A 17,066-nucleotide genomic window follows, 5' to 3' on the forward strand; every position below is an offset into this window, starting at 1 on the left:
CACGTGGCACTGGTAGCAATCCTGAGATTACTACCTTTGAGGTCCTACTTTTAATTTAACTCCTAGCTCCCTAAATTCAGCTTGTAGAATCTCATCCCATTTTTTACTGTATCGTTGGTATCTATATGCACCATGACAACTGGCTGTTCACCCTCTCCCTCCAGAATGCCCTGCAGCCGCTCCGAGACATCATTGACCCTTGTACCAGGGAGGCAACATACCATCCTGGAGTCTCGATTGCAGCAGCAGAAACGCCTATCTATTCCCCTTACAAGAGAATCCCTTACCACTATAGCTCTCCCACTCTTTTTCCTGCCCTCCTGTGCAGCAGAGCCACCCATGGTGCCATGAACTTGGCTGCTGCTGCCTTCCCCTGATGAGCCATCTCCCACAACAATATTCAAAACGGTATATCTGTTTTGGAGGGAGATGACCACTGGGGTCTCCTGCACTAGCTTCCTACTCTTGCTCTGCCTGATGATCACCCATTCCCTACCTGCCTGTGTAACCTTTACCTGTGGTGTGACCAGCTCACTAAATGTGCTATTCACAACATCATCAGCATCGCGGATGCTCCAGAGTGAATCCATGCGCAGCTCTAGTGCCGCAAAGTGGTCTGTCTGACGGGAGCCGCAACTGGATACACTTCCCGCACACATAGTAGTCGGGGACACTGGAAGTACAGGAGGAGCATGACACGAGTCTGGGCTCTCCTGCCATGACTTAACCCTTAGATTAGCTTAATTTGGCAACAATGCCAAAGGTTTACTACTGATAAGAAACGTAAAAAAAAATTAAATACTCACCAATCCACCAGCCAATTATTTACCCGCTTGGCTGTAACGTCACACTTCGATTCCATTTTACTTCTTTGTTTACCTTCTGCCCCTGTACCAGCTGGTCTCCTCCGACGGCCGCGCCATTTTATGGGTCTCCCGAACTGCCGCTCCCGCTCCAGTGGCCTCCTCTGACGGCTGCGCCCTTTTATGAAGAAGTATGGGGAAGAACTCTACCCAAATCTGTGCAGTTTTGATGCCACTAATGAACCACTGAGCCACAACTGACACCTAATTTAGCTGTATAATTTTGTGTTGGTAGCTACATACCAGCTATACATTGATGGAATAATAAGTCCTGCAGTTTATTATTGAGCATTGCATTGTGCACAGGGCTTTAATAGCAAGATGGATGCAATCAATAGCTCCATGAGAAGTCAGCCAACCTACGAAAACATATTGCCCTATCCTGCTGGGACTGTAGGGCTTTGGAAAATCAAAAGAAAATTGTTAGCAATGCAGAATAAGGCCTTATACACAGCAAACTGGCTGAGATTGCATATGTCACCAGAGGATGCCTGGACAGAAAGAAGAAATAAAGACTTGTATTTATATAGCACTTTTCACTATCATTGGATGTCTCAAAGCACCTGAAAGCCAATTAAGTACTTTTGGAAATGTAGTCACTGTTGTAATGTGGGAAACCAATTTGCGTACAGCAAACTCCCACAAACAGCATTTCAGAGCTGTCATGTTCCTGCCTTGTAGACCAAAGCATTCTTGCATAGAAGATAAGTGATGACCTACCTGTAGATACCTGAATATACTGTCATTTGGCATTTTGAAAAATCACCCCAAAGGTTTTCTATTGAACACCGTAGCTTCGAAGTTACTATTAGCAATATTCGTGGACAAATGCCTAATATGTTTGTTTGGCCTTCCTCTGTCTGCTGTTTTAATACTGATGCTAACTCGTTTAAAGAACATTCATCTTCCCATTAACACTGACCATTAGCCCACTTCAAATAAATGGGTTATCATCAGTTTTAGTGAACCGAAGAAGGTCATATGAGCTTGGCTCTGATAATATACCAGACAAAGGAATGGTGAGCACTGGTCCACTTGTCATGTATAGACATAAGGTCTGCCCACCAATAGGGAGCACTACCGACGGAGGTCCTCGGGTCATAGGTACACTCGTGCTGGGCCCAGTATATAACTTGAACTTCACTTTTGTATCTTCACTTCTGGAAGCCATTAAAGACTGACCAGGTTACACATAGTCACTGGCTCACAGTACGAAGTTAATTGTATCATTTCATACACCACAACTGGCGACGAGGCAAATACGAACCCATGCAAAAGTATGGCGAGCACAGCACGATTGAGTACTGTTGGAATTTTTGAGAGATTCAATGAGGGAGAGGATTGGGGAGATTTCACAGATCGCCTTGACCAGTATTTTGGGGCAAATGACCTGAACAAAGACAAGGATGCAGAGAAGCACAGGGCAGTTCTTCTCACCGTCTGTGGCCCCATGATCTACGCATTCATCAAGAATCTGCTCTCACCCACTCTTCCTACAGAAAAGGATTACAAAGAACTTTGTTCTCTAGTCCAGGGACATCTTAAACCCACGGAAGATATCCTCATATCGCTTCTATACGCACGTTCGTCCAGAAGGCCAGGACGTAGCAGCATTTGTTGCCGACCTGAGACGTCTTGCAGGGCCTTGCAAATTTGGGCCTGCATTGGAAGACATGCTGCGTGACTTTTTCGTGGGTCAACCACGAGGCGATCTTAAGTAAGCTGCTGGCTGCGGAGACACCAGACCTCAGCAAGGTCATCACCATCGCCTTTCATAAGAACATAAGAATTAGGAACAGGAGTAGGCCATCTAGCCCCTCGAGCCTGCTCCGCCATTCAAAAAGATCATGGCTGATCTGGCCGTGGACTCAGCTCCACTTACCCGCCCGCTCCCCATAACCCTTAATTCCCTTATTGATTAAAAATCTATCTATCTGTGATTTGAATACATTCAATGAGCTAGCCTCAACTGCTTCCTTGGGCAGAGAATTCCACAGATTCACAACCCTGTGGGAGAAGAAATTACTTCTCAACTCGGTTTTAAATTGGCTCCCCCGTATTTTGAGGCTGTGCCCCCTAGTTCTAGTCTCCCAGACCAGTGGAAACAACCTCTCTGCCTCTATCTTGTCTATCCCTTTCATTATTTTAAATGTTTCTATAAGATCACCCCTCATCATTCTGAACTCCAACGAGTAAAGACCCAGTCTACTCAATCTATCATCATAAGGTAACCCCCTCATCTCTAGAATCAGCCTAGTGAATCGTCTCTGTACTCCCTCCAAAGCTAGTATATCCTTCCTTAAGTAAGGTGACCAAAACTGCACGCAGTACTCCAGGTGCGGCCTCACCAATACCCTATACAGTTGCAGCAGGACCTCCCTGCTTTTGTATGCCATCCCTCTTGCAATGAAGGCCAACATTCCATTCGTCTTCCTGATTACCTGCTGCACCTGCAAATTAACTTTTTGGGATTCATGCACAAGGACCCCCAGGTCCCTCTGCACCGCAGCATGTTGTAATTTCTCCCCATTCAAATAATATTCCCTTTTACTGTTTTTTTTCCCAGGTGGATGACCTCACATTTTCCGACATTGTATTCCATCTGCCCATTTGCTTAACCGATCTAAATCTCTTTGCAGCCTCTTTGTGTCCTCTACACAACCTGCTTTCCCACTAGTCTTTGTGCCATCTGCAAATTTTGTTACACTACACTCTGTCCCTTCTTCCATGTCATCTATGTATATTGTAAACAGTTGTGGTCCCAGCACCGATCCCTGTGGCACACCACTAACCACCGATTTCCCGAAAAGGACCCATTTATCCTGACTCTCTGCTTTCTGTTCGCCAGCCAATTCTTGATCCATGCTAATACATTTCCTCTGACTCCGCGTCGCTTTATCTTCTGCAGTAACCGTTTGTGTGGCACCTTATCAAATGCCTTTTGGAAATCTAAATACACCACATCCATCAGTACACCTCTATCCACCATGCTCGTTATATCCTCAAAGAATTCCAGTAAATTAGTTAAGCATGATTTCCCCTACATGAGTCCATGTTGCGTCTGCTTGATTGCACTATTCCTGTCTAGATGTCCGGCTATTTCTTCCTTAATAATAGCTTCAAGCATTTTCCCCACTACAGATGTTAAACTAACCGGCCTATAGTTACCTGCCTTTTGTCTGCCCCCTTTTTTAAACAGAGGTGTTACATTAGCTGCTTTCCAATCCGCTGGTACCTCCCCAGAGTCCAGAGAATTTTGGTAGATTATAACGAATGCATCTGCTATAACTTCCGCCATCTCTTTTAATACCCTGGGATTCATTTCATCAGGACCAGGGGACTTGTCTACCTTGAGTCCCATTAGCCTGTCCAACACTACCCCCCTAGTGATAATGATTGTCTCAAGGTCCTCCCTTCCCACATTCCCGTGACCAGCAATTTTTGGCATGGTTTTTGTGTCTTCCACTGTGAAGACTGAAGCAAAGTAATTGTTTAAGGTCTCAGCCATTTCCAGATTTCCCATTATTAAATCCCCCTTCTCATCTTCTAAGGGACCAACATTTACTTTAGTCACTCTCTTCCGTTTTATATATTGGTAAAAGCTTTTACTATCTGTTTTTATGTTTTGCGCAAGTTTACTTTCGTAATCTATTTTTCCTTTTTTTATTACCACCTTATACGCATTGGTTTTTAATTTGATACTCTCCTTTATTTCCTTGGTTATCTACGGCTGGTTATCCCTTCTCTTACCGCCCTTCTTTTTCACTGGAATATATTTTTGTTGAGCACTATGAAAGAGCTCCTTAAAAGTCCTCCACTGTTCCTCAATTGTGCCACCGTTTAGTCTGTGTTCCCCGTCTACTTTAGCCAACTCTGCCCTCATCCCACCGTAGTCCCCTTTGTTTAAGCATAGTACACTCGTTTGAGACACTACTTCCTCACCCTCAATCTGTATTACAAATTCAACCATACTGTGATCACTCATTCCGAGAGGATCTTTTACTAGGAGATCGTTTATTATTCCTGACTCATTACACAGGACCAGATCTAAGATAGCTTGCTCCCTTGTAGGTTCTGTAACATACTGTTCGAAGAAACAATCCCGTATGCATTCTATGAATTCCTCCTCCAGGCTACCTCGTGCGATTTGATTTGACCAATCGATATGTAGATTAAATTCCCCCATGATTACTGCCGTTCCTTTTTCACATGCCTCCATATTCCCTTGATTATTGTCTGCCCCACCGTGAAGTTATTATTTGGGGGCCTGTAAACTATGCCCACCAGTGACTTTTTCCCCTGACTATCTCTAATCTCCACCCACAATGATTCAACATTTTGTTCATTAGAGCCAATATCATCTCTCACAACTGCCCTGATATCATCCTTTATTAACAGAGCTACTCCACCTCCTTTTCCTTCTTGTCTATCCTTCCGAATTGTCAGATATCCCTGTATGTTTAATTCCCAGTCTTGGCCACCCTGCAACCACATTTCTGTAATGGCCACCAAATCATACCCATTTGTAATGATTTGTGCCGTCAACTCATTTACTTTATTTCGAATGCTGCGTGTGTTTTAATACTAGTTTTTAAACCATGATTTTTAGTTTTGACCCCTCCTGCAGCCCCTTTATATTCATACATATTGTCCCTTCCTATCACCTTGTGGTTTACACTTACCCCAGTGCTACTCTGCTCTGTTGCCTCCTGCCTTTTGCATTCTTTCTTTAGGCCCTGTTCATCTGCGCTCTCACCCACTCTAACGAGCTCAGAGCCCTCTCCTGGGTTCCGAATACTCCTCACATTGAGGCATCGAGCTTTCAGGCTTGCCTTTTTATTACACTTTGACCCTTTAGAATTTTGCTGTACAGTGGCCCTTTTTGTTTTTTGCCTTGGGTTTCTCTGCCCTCCACTTTTACTCATCTCCTTTCTGTCTTTTGCTTCTGTCTCCATTTTGTTTCCCTCTGTCTCCCTGCATTGGTTCCCATCCCCCTGCCATATTCGTTTAACTCCTCCCCAACAGCGCTAGCAAACACTCCCCCTAGGATATTGGTTCCGGTCCTGCCTAGGTGCAGACCGTCTGGTTTGTACTGGTCCCACCTCCCCCAGAACCGGTTCCAATGCCCCAAGATTTTGAATCCCTCCCTGCTGCACCACTGCTCAAGCCACGTATTCATCTGAGCTATCCTGCAATTCCTACTCTGACTAGCATGTGGCACTGGTAGCAATCCTGAGATTACTACTTTTGAGGTCCTACTTTTTAATTTAGCTCCTAGCTCCTTAAATTCGTCTCGTAGGACCTTATCCCGTTTTTTACCTATATCGTTGGTACCTATATCACCACAACAACTGGCTGTTCACCCTCCCTTTTCAGAATGTCCTGCACCCGCTCCGAGCCATCCATGTTGCACCAGGGTGGCAACAAACCATCCTGGAGTCTCGGTTGCGGCCGCAGAAACGCCTATCTATTACAATCCCTTAAATCGAATCCCCTATCACTATTGCTTTTCCACTCTTTTTCCTGCCCTCCTGTGCAGCAGAGCCAGCCACGGAGCCATGAACTTGGCTGCTGCTGCCCTCCCCTGATGAGTTATCCCCCTCAACAGTACCCAAAGCGGTGTATCTGTTTTGCAGGGGGATGACCGCAGGAGACCCCTGCACTACCTTCCTTGCACTGCTCTTCCTGTTGGTCTTCCATTCCCTATCTGGCTGTGTACCCTTTACCTGCGGTAAGACCAACTCACTAAACGTGCTATTCACGTCATTCTCAGCATCGTGGATGCTCCAGAGTGAATCCATCCGAGGCTCCAGTTCCGCAACGCGGTCCGTCAGGAGCTGGAGGCGGATACACTTCCCGCACACGTAGTCATCAGGGACACCGGAGGCATCCCTGATTTCCCACATAGTACAGGAGGAGCATAACACGTGTCTGAGCTCTCCTGCCATGACTTAACCCCTCGATTAACTTAATTTGGCAACAACAACGTTAAATGTTACTTACTGATATAGAAAAGAAAAAGAAAAACTACTTACCAGCCAATCACTTACACCCTTGGCTGTGACGTCACCTTTCGATTTCTTTTTACTTTTTTGCCTTCTGTCCCCACTGCAGCTGCACTGGTACGCCTCTCGCTGACCCCGGACTCGCGCTGCTCCGAGCTCCCGCTTCCTCGACCGACTGCTCCACGCAGAAAAGCACGAAGCAGATATCGTGACAAAACAGGAACTCCATGGCTAGTACTGTGTACAAAATTGTATCGATGGCCGGCAGAGCTGCACATGGCAGGGCCTTCTCGACTGCGTCTGCAAGACCGGGAGCCGATCAAAGTTCGCCATCGAGGGCCTACTCTACTGTGTATGTGAGAACGGGAGCTGCTCAAAGCCCGCCATCAGGCGCAAATCCAAGTTCAACGTGTTGGCGTTGCGGGGGCAATCACCGACCCCATCAGTGTCGATTCAGGTAGTATGTATGCAGAGGGTGTGCGAAGACAAAGCATCTTCAGCGGATGTGTCCACAGCAGAGCAAGCGAGCAGTGACACACCACGTGGATGATGATCAATTCAGCGTGGATAGAAACATAGAAACATAGAAAATAGGTGCAGGAGTAGGCCATTCGGCCCTTCTAGCCTGCACCGCCATTCAATGAGTTCATGGCTGAACATTCAACTTCAGTACCCCATTCCTGCTTTCTCGCCATACCCCTTGATCCCCCGAGTAGTAAGGACCTCATCTAACTCCTTTTTGAATATATTTAGTGAATTGGCCTCAACAACTTTCTGTGGTAGAGAATTCCACAGGTTCACCACTCTCTGGGTGAAGAAGTTCCTCCGCATCTCGGTCCTAAATGGCTTACCCCTTATCCTTAGACTGTGACCTCTGGTTCTGGACTTCCCCAACATTGGGAACATTCTTCCTGCATCTAACCTGTCTAACCCCGTCAGAATTTTAAATGTTTCTATGAGGTTCCCTCTCATTCTTCTGAACTCCAGTGAATACAAGCCCAGTTGATCCAGTCTTTCTTGATAGGTCAGTCCCGCCATCCCGGGAATCAGTCTGGTGAACCTTCGCTGCACTCCCTCAATAGCAAGAATGTCCTTCCTCAGGTTAGGAGACCAAAACTGTACACAATACTCCAGGTGTGGCCTCACCAATGCCCTGTACAACTGTAGCAACACCTCCCTGCCCCTGTACTCAAATCCCCTTGCTATGAAGGCCAACATGCCATTTGCTTTCTTAACCGCCTGCTGCACCTGCATGCCAACCTTCAATGACTGATGTACCATGACACCCAGGTCTCTTTGCACCTCCCCTTTTCCTAATCTGTCACCATTCAGATAATAGTCTGTCTCTCTGTTTTTACCACCAAAGTGGATAACCTCACATTTATCCACATTATACTTCATCTGCCATGCATTTGCCCATTCACCTAACCTATCCAAGTCGCTCTGCAGCCTCACAGCATCCTCCTCGCAGCTCACACTGCCACCCAACTTAGTGTCATCCGCAAATTTGGAGATACTACATTTAATCCCCTCATCTAAATCATTAATGTACAGTGTAAACAGCTGGGGCCCCAGCACAGAACCTTGCGGTACCCCACTAGTCACTGCCTGCCATTCTGAAAAGTACCCATTTACTCCTACTCTTTGCTTCCTGTCTGACAACCAGTTCTCAATCCATGTCAGTACACTACCCCCAATCCCATGTGCTCTAACTTTGCACATCAATCTCTTGTGTGGGACCTTGTCGAACGCCTTCTGAAAGTCCAAATATACCACATCAACTGGTTCTCCCTTATCCACTCTACTGGAAACATCCTCAAAAAATTCCAGAAGATTTGTCAAGCATGATTTCCCTTTCACAAATCCATGCTGACTTGGACCTATCATGTCACCTCTTTCCAAATGCACTGCTATGACATCCTTAATAATTGATTCCATCATTTTACCCACTACCGATGTCAGGCTGACCGGTCTATAATTCCCTGTTTTCTCTCTCCCTCCTTTTTTAAAAAGTGGCGATGCAGCCTGAGACATTTGAGAGCTCCGAGGAGGAAGTATATAGCGTATGTGCGTTCCTAACAAAGAGCCAACCGATAATGATGGGGGAAAATTACTAACAAAGAGCTAACCAATAATGGTGGGGGTAAAATTAAACGGCATGACGGTATCCATGGAATTAGACACGGTTGCGAGTCAATCGATAATGAGCCAGAGGACTTTCAAAAAGCTGTGAGAGACCAAGGCAGAGAGACCCAAGCTGAGTCCGATAAATGCGAAGTTGCGTACCTACACCAAAGGGTTCATACCAGTGATCGGTAGTGCAGCAGTAAGAATGTTGTGTGAGGGAGCGGTTCATGATCCACCGTTATGGATTATCCTGGGCAACGGCCCATCGTTATTCGGCAGGAGTTGGCTCGAGAAAATAAAATGGAAATGGTACGATATCAAAGCTTTGTCATAAGCGGATGATGATTTCTGTGCTTAAGTGCTGAGCAAATTTCCCTCAGTGTTTAAACCGGAAATCGGCAGCTTGAAGGGAACCAAAGTGCAGATTCACCTCGGCCCAGACGCAAGGCCCATCCATCACAAAGCCAGGGCGGTCCCGCACATGATGAGAGAAAAGGTCGAGCTCAAACTGCACAGGCTACAACGCGAGGGTGTCATCTCACCGGTCGAATTCAATGAATGGGCCAGCCCCATTGTTCCAGTGTTAAAGAGCGATGGCATGGTCAGGATTTGTGGAGACTACAAGGTCACGATCAAACGAGTTTCAAAACCAGATCAGTACCCACTACCGAAAGCTGATGACCTGTTTGCAAGGCTAACCGGGGCAAAATCGTTCACCAAATTGGATCTAACATCAGCCTACATGACACAGGAACTGGTTGCATCATCAAAGAAACTTACGTGCATCTACACGCACAAAGGACTATTTATTTACAATAGATGCCCTTTTGGCATTTGTTCTGTGGCAGCCATATTTCAGAGAAACATGGAGAGCCTATTGAAAACCATCCCCAGGACCGTGGTATTCCAAGACAACATCCTAGTCACAGATCGTGACACCACCGAGCACCTGCACAATCTGGAAGAGGTTCTGCATCGTCTGGACACAGTGGGACTCAGGCTGAAACGTTCAAAGTGCGTTTTCATGGCACCAGAGGTCGAATTCCTTGAATGAAAGATTGCTGCAGACAGAATCAGGCCTACAGACACAAAAACAGAGGCTATCAAAAATGCGCCCAGGCCCCAGAGCTGCGTTCGTTCCTGGGTCTTATCAACTACTTCGATAACTTCTTACCCAAATTGAGCACAATATTAGAGACTTTGCACAAGCTGCTCAGGAAAGGAGACGACTGGGTGTGGGGTGAACTTCAAGACAGAGCCTTTGAGAAGGCTAGAAATCTGTTGTGTTCCCACAAGCTACTAGTACTGTATGACCCATGCAAGTGTCTAGTTTTGATCTGTGACGCGTCGTCCTATGGGGTCGGCTGTGTACTCCAGCAAGCCAATGAGTCTGGCAAACTACAACCAGTTGCATACGTGCCTCAAAGCCTGTCCAAGGTGGAAAGAGCCTACGGCATGGTAGAGAAAGAAGCTTTAGCATGTGTTTTTGGGGTAAAAAAAATGCACCAGTACCTGTTTAGGATTCGCTTCGAGCTGGAAACCGATCACAAGCCGCTTATATCGTTGTTCTTGGAACATAAAGGTATCAATACCAACACGTCGTTCTGCATCCAGAGGTGGGTGCTGACATTATCTGCCTATGATTATGTCATTCACCATGGACCAGGCACCGACAACTGCACTGATGCATTGAGCCGGTTACCGTTGCCCACACCAGAGGTGGAAACACCAATGCCCGCAGAGCTACTCATGGTCATGGATTCTTTTGAGAGTGAAGGGTTGCCAAGGGTCACTGCTCAACAAGTTAAGTCCTGGACCAGCCAGGATCCGATCCTATCAGTTATAAAATGTTCTGTTCTTAATGGGGAATGGTCGACCATCCCCAAGGAAATGGGTAATGAAACCAAACTCTACAGCCATCGCAAAGATGAGCTTTCCATCCAGTCTGACTGTTTACTGTCGGGTAATCGTGTTGTAATACCCAAGAAAGGCAGGGCAAGATTTGTACGGGAGTTACATAGTACGTATCCCTGTATTGTCATGATGAAGGCCATCGCCAGCTCCCATATTTGGTGGCCTGGCATTGACTCGGACTTAGAGTCATGCGTGCATCAGTGCATCACTTGCATGCAGTTAAGCAATGCTCCAAAGGAAGCTCCACTCAGTCTGTGGTCATGACCTTCGAAACCGTGGTCTAGAATCCACATCAACTTTGCGGGCCCCTTCCTCGGTAAAATGTTTTTTGTGTGGTGGATGCATACGCCAAATGGATAGAATGTGTGATCATGTCATCCAGCACTTCCACTGTCACCATTGAGAACCTGAGAGCCATGTTTGCCACACATGGTCTGCCAGACATCATTGTCAGCGACAACAGACCGTGTTTCACAAACCTGGAGTTTCAAGAGTTAATGAAACGCAATGGCATAAAACACGTGAGGTCAGCCCCGTTCAAACCCGCGTCTAATGGTCAAGCGGAGCGGGCAGTTCAAACCATTAAGCAGAGCCTGAAATGCGTAACTCACGGTTTCTTGCAGACACACCGGTCACGCATACTGCTTAGTTACAGGACAAGGCCACACACGTTCACCGGGATCCCGCCTGCGGAACTATTGATGAAGAGAGGCCTCAAAACCAGGCTCTCTCTAGTCCGTCCTGACCTTAACGATCATGTCGAAACCCAACATCAATGCCAGCAGTGGTATCAGAACCGCGCCGCAGTGTCATGCGACATATCTGTAAATGACCCAGTGTATGTACTTAACCATGGTCAAGGGCCCAAGTGGCTCCCGGGCAATGTTACGGATAAGGATGGTAACCGGGTGGATATGGTTAAGCTCAAGAATGGGCAGATGTGCAGGAAACACATTGATCAAATCCAGCTAAGACACACTAACGAACCGGAACAGTTGGAAGAAGACACCGCGAGCTTAGACGACCAACCAACTCACGTCCAGCCATCAGAAGAATCCACTGTGGTCAATGCCCAGCCCCAAGTCGTGAGAGACTCGGAAAGCACTGGGATTGTACTGAGATGGTCAACCAGGGAGCAAAGGGCTCCGGACCGTCTGAACTTGTAATATGGACTTTTGCCAAGAACTGGGGGGGAAATGATGTAATGTATGCACATAAGGTCTGCCCATCAACAGGGGGACACTACCGTCGGAGGTCCTAGGGTCATAGGTACACTCGTACTGGGCCCAGTTTATAACCTGAACATCATCTTTGTATCTTCACTTCTGGAAGCCATTAAAGACTGACCAGGTTACTCCTAGTCACTGGCTCACAGTACGGAGTTCATTGTATCATTTCATACACCACATCACTAATACAACTAAAGATCATTTTAATCATGTAAAAACATGCTTGCATCTGAGACAATACCATCTCAAATGATTTAGTGAGGTAAACTGCTGCTTCTGAACTCAGCTCTTGCGGAAAGCACATAGACAACGACTGGGTTTTGATAAAGCCCGACTGGTTCAAGGAGTTTAAAAAAATATATATATAATACTCCTTTACTTAACACAAGTCTGTACCTCTGCATGTAATACCATTACCACTGCAACCTCAATATTATTCCTTTATCTATGGTATAACCAGCTCTGTAACCCTATATTTGCGCCAGCATTCGTTGATCCAGTAACAGTTTCTCATTTGTTATTCTTGGTTTAAAACATTACAACTTTATTCATAGAAACATAGAAACATAGAAAATAGGTGCAGGAGTAGGCCATTCGGCCCTTCTAGCCTGCACCGCCATTCAATGAGTTCATGGCTGAACATTGAACTTCAGTACCCCATTCCTGCTTTCTTGCCATACCCCTTGATCCCCCTAGTAGTAAGGACCTCATCTAACTCCTTTTTGAATATATTTAGTGAATTGGCCTCAACAACTTTCTGTGGTAGAGAATTCCACAGGTTCACCACTCTCTGGGTGAAGAAGTTCCTCCGCATCTCGGTCCTAAATGGCTTACCCCTTATCCTTAGACAGTGACCTCTTGTTCTGGACTTCCCCAACATTGGGAACATTCTTCCTGCATCTAACCTGTCTAACCCCGTCAGAATTTTAAATGTTTCTATGAGGTCCCCTCTCATTCTTCTGAACTCCAGTGAATACAAGCCCAGTTGATCCAGTCTTTCTTGATAGGTCAGTCCCGCCATCCCGGGAATCAGTCTGGTGAACCTTCGCTGCACTCCCTCAATAGCAAGAATGTCCTTCCTCAGGTTAGGAGACCAAAACTGTACACAATACTCCAGGTGTGGCCTCACCAATGCCCTGTACAACTGTAGCAACACTTCCCTGCCCCTGTACTCAAATCCCCTTGCTATGAAGGCCAACATGCCATTTGCTTTCTTAACCGCCTGCTGCACCTGCATGCCAACCTTCAATGACTGATGTACCATGACACCCAGGTCTCGTTGCACCTCCCCTTTTCCTAATCTGTCACCATTCAGATAATAGTCTGTCTCTCTGTTTTTACCACCGTAGTGGATAACCTCACATTTATCCACATTATACTTCATCTGCCACGCATTTGCCCACTCACCTAACCTATCCAAGTCGCTCTGCAGCCTCACAGCATCCTCCTCGCAGCTCACACTGCCACCCAACTTAGTGTCATCCGCAAATTTGGAGATACTACATTTAATCCCCTCATCTAAATCATTAATGTACAGTGTAAACAGCTGGGGCCCCAGCACAGAACCTTGCGGTACCCCACTAGTCACTGCCTGCCATTCTGAAAAGTACCCATTTACTCCTACTCTTTGCTTCCTGTCTGACAACCAGTTCTCAATCCATGTCAGTACACTACCCCCAATCCCATGTGCTCTAACTTTGCACATCAATCTCTTGTGTGGGACCTTGTCGAACGCCTTCTGAAAGTCCAAATATACCACATCAACTGGTTCTCCCTTATCCACTCTACTGGAAACATCCTCAAAAAATTCCAGAAGATTTGTCAAGCATGATTTCCCTTTCACAAATCCATGCTGACTTGGACCTATCATGTCACCTCTTTCCAAATGCACTGCTATGACATCCTTAATAATTGATTCCATCATTTTACCCACTACCGATGTCAGGCTGACCGGTCTATAATTCCCTGTTTTCTCTCTCCCTCCTTTTTTAAAAAGTGGGGTTACATTGGCTACCTTCCACTCGATAGGAACTGATCCAGAGTCAATGGAATGTTGGAAAATGACTGTCAACGCATCCACTATTTCCAAGGCCACCTCCTTAAGTACTCTGGAATGCAGTCCATCAGGCCCTGGGGATTTATCAGCCTTCAATCCCATCAATTTCCCCAACACAATTTCCCGGCTAATAAGGATTTCCCTCAGTTCCTCCTCCTTACTAGACCCCCCGACCCCTTTTATAACCGGAAGGTTGTTCGTGTCCTCCTTCGTGAATACCGAACCAAAGTACTTGTTCAATTGGTCCGCCATTTCTTTGTTCCGCGTTATGACTTCCCCTGATTCTGACTGCAGCGGACCTACGTTTGTCTTTACTAACCTTTTTCTCTTTACATATCTATAGAAACTTTTGCAATCCGTCTTAATGTTCCCTGCAAGCTTCTTCTCATACTCCATTTTCCCTGCCCTAATCAAACCCTTTGTCCTCCTCTGCTGAGTTCTAAATTTCTCCCAGTCCCCAGGTTCGCTGCTATTTCTGGCCAATTTGTATGCCACTTCCTTGGCTTTAATACTATCCCTGATTTCCCTTGATAGCCACGGTTGAGCCACCTTCCCTTTTTTATTTTTATGCCAGACAGGAATGTACAATTGTTGTAGTTCATCCATGCGGTCTCTAAATGTCTGCCATTGCCCATCCACAGTCAACCCCTTAAGTATCATTCGCCAATCCATCCCAGCCAATTCACGCCTCATACCTTCAAAGTTAGCCTTCTTTAATTCAACTGCTCTAGGCTAAATGTTACTAAATAATATTATGTTCTACAGTAGGAACTAGACAAATACTATCGTAGGTTGCTAGGTTATCGCCTAGCAACCATAATAAGATATTAAGAAGCACTCAGACAGTGAAGGGCAATACAATTATCTTCCAGTAACTCTGGATGCCGAGTGAGGGCAAAGGGTTAATATAGCAGTCTGAACTTACGAGCCACTGGACACTGGGATTTCTAACTGATGGGAATTAAGTGAAAAATGTCCCATCTGTAGCATCATGAGCCCTTGACTTGAATACAAAACATTTAAATAAATCATTCATTGGCTGCTCCATTATGTGGATTTAGTACAGATAGAATCCCTACCCAGCACTGACTCCACTGGTTAAAGTCTACACAGCCAGCTGCGCTGGAACACCATGACAATTCAGACATGCAGTGTCAAATTAAGATGCCCAATGAATCCACACTTCAAAAGTTTAAAATAAAAATGTTTTGCCTTCAGACTTTAAAATGTATATTTCTGGAACCATCCAAGGGCAGAGCAAATGACCATTTTTCTTCTATTTTCTCTTTATTTTAAAGTATATTGGGTTCCATGTCAAGGAGTTTCAGGAGTAGAGCAGGAATTATGTTGGTACATTTGGCACACTTTGTGATGCTGATATATTTGCTACATTATAACTTTCTCTGTAGTGTTAAGAGAATAAATGATAGATACCCAAAGGATGCATTCAGGTGCTTGGTATAACAAAATTTACAATTATTTAACTAACTGACCATATTTCAAGTATTCTGATGCAATATGATATCTTTGTGAATGAGCTGTATAAGAGATAGGTGTCACCAACTCTGAAGAAATGTAACCGCTGGTGGACACTTCCCAGATATTATGGCATTTCAATATACTGAAGCATAGCAACAATGGGGGAAAAACACCTGTAAGTTCTGCCTGTTTTCACTTTTGTCCTTTTTGTTTTCCCCAAACCAATATCCTTATCTATTTTTACATTTACTATTTATTTTCAATCCACATTGTTTTTGGAATACTTTCTTTGTTCTTGAAAGGATGAAAAAAAGGGTGTACACTTACATGTATCCAGCAGGATCAGGTGGCACAGTGAGCTGAAACCCTGCCCTTTCACCCTTGGGATTGGCTTAAAATCCAGCCCAAGCAGATGGATAACAATTTGCTTCGATTTCAGCTGACAGTTACAGGTCTGAAGTTAAATGAGTTCAGCAGAGTCAGCCCTGCTCCCAATGGATGTCAGTTCACATTAGAAAAGTGCCTATAGGTCATTACTAATTGGGCCTTTCAGTCAGAGATCTCGAGGCTGAGTACTGCAATAAATGGAAATGTCAACTGGTGTAGCAGAGAATTCTCTGTTGTGGATGGGTATAAGGGAATACACCAGGAAAAGCTCTCAAAAAATCCTATTTGTGGGCCTTCCTTTATGAATGATGATAAAACAACATTTTTCTTTAACCCTAATTTTCTTTTTCTATTGAAGACATTGAGTGAAGCTTTCAACTTCGGTGAGGGTATAAAACAGGCAGCAGCAGACTGGTCGTCTGTTACACACCAATGGAAAGGAAAATCAGGTGGGGTGTGTAACAGGTGGTTGATTGGCTACTGCTCTCTTTACACTCCCGCTGAAGTTGACAGTTCCACCCATTGACTCTTGCCAGCTGTAAAGTTTCATTGATGCCCCCCACTCACCAATAACCCAGCCAATTGGCCATTTCTGTGAGCCCAGACAATGAGGTACTGACAGGATATTTTACCATGGGGAACAGCGTAGTTGAACACAAGCCCACCTTTATCCAACTTCCACATGAATCATTTCCAGCGGCAGTTACGAGCAGCATTCAAAAGTGATAACTTTGACTGATTTTGCGCTCTCCAGCCCAGGCCAATAAGATCCATTGTAACATTCCTACAATCTCTCTGGCTAAGGTCTGCAAGATTAGAAATTAAATTTACAATTTTCCTAATATGTACGGCTCAATTCCATGTCAGGAGGTACAATTATCAACAGAACCACTAAGGAAACTAAATATCTAAAATTTGATGTGTTACTATTTAACTTTCTAACATTTGGTTCACATCAATATACTTGTGACCACAAGATATAGCCTAATGTTTGGAAAGCTATCGT

The 17,066-nt window shown here is 45.2% G+C and overlaps 1 protein-coding gene across 1 annotated transcript in view; it reads right to left on the bottom strand.

Annotated features, from left to right (window-relative positions):
* xkr4 (XK related 4) overlaps nt 1–17,066 on the bottom strand; it is a 489,059-nt gene that overhangs the window by 292,696 nt on the left and 179,297 nt on the right. The gene's annotated exons all lie outside the window — the stretch shown is intronic.

This window comes from Pristiophorus japonicus, chromosome 1, assembly GCF_044704955.1.
Source record: "Pristiophorus japonicus isolate sPriJap1 chromosome 1, sPriJap1.hap1, whole genome shotgun sequence".
NCBI lineage: Eukaryota > Metazoa > Chordata > Chondrichthyes > Pristiophoridae > Pristiophorus > Pristiophorus japonicus.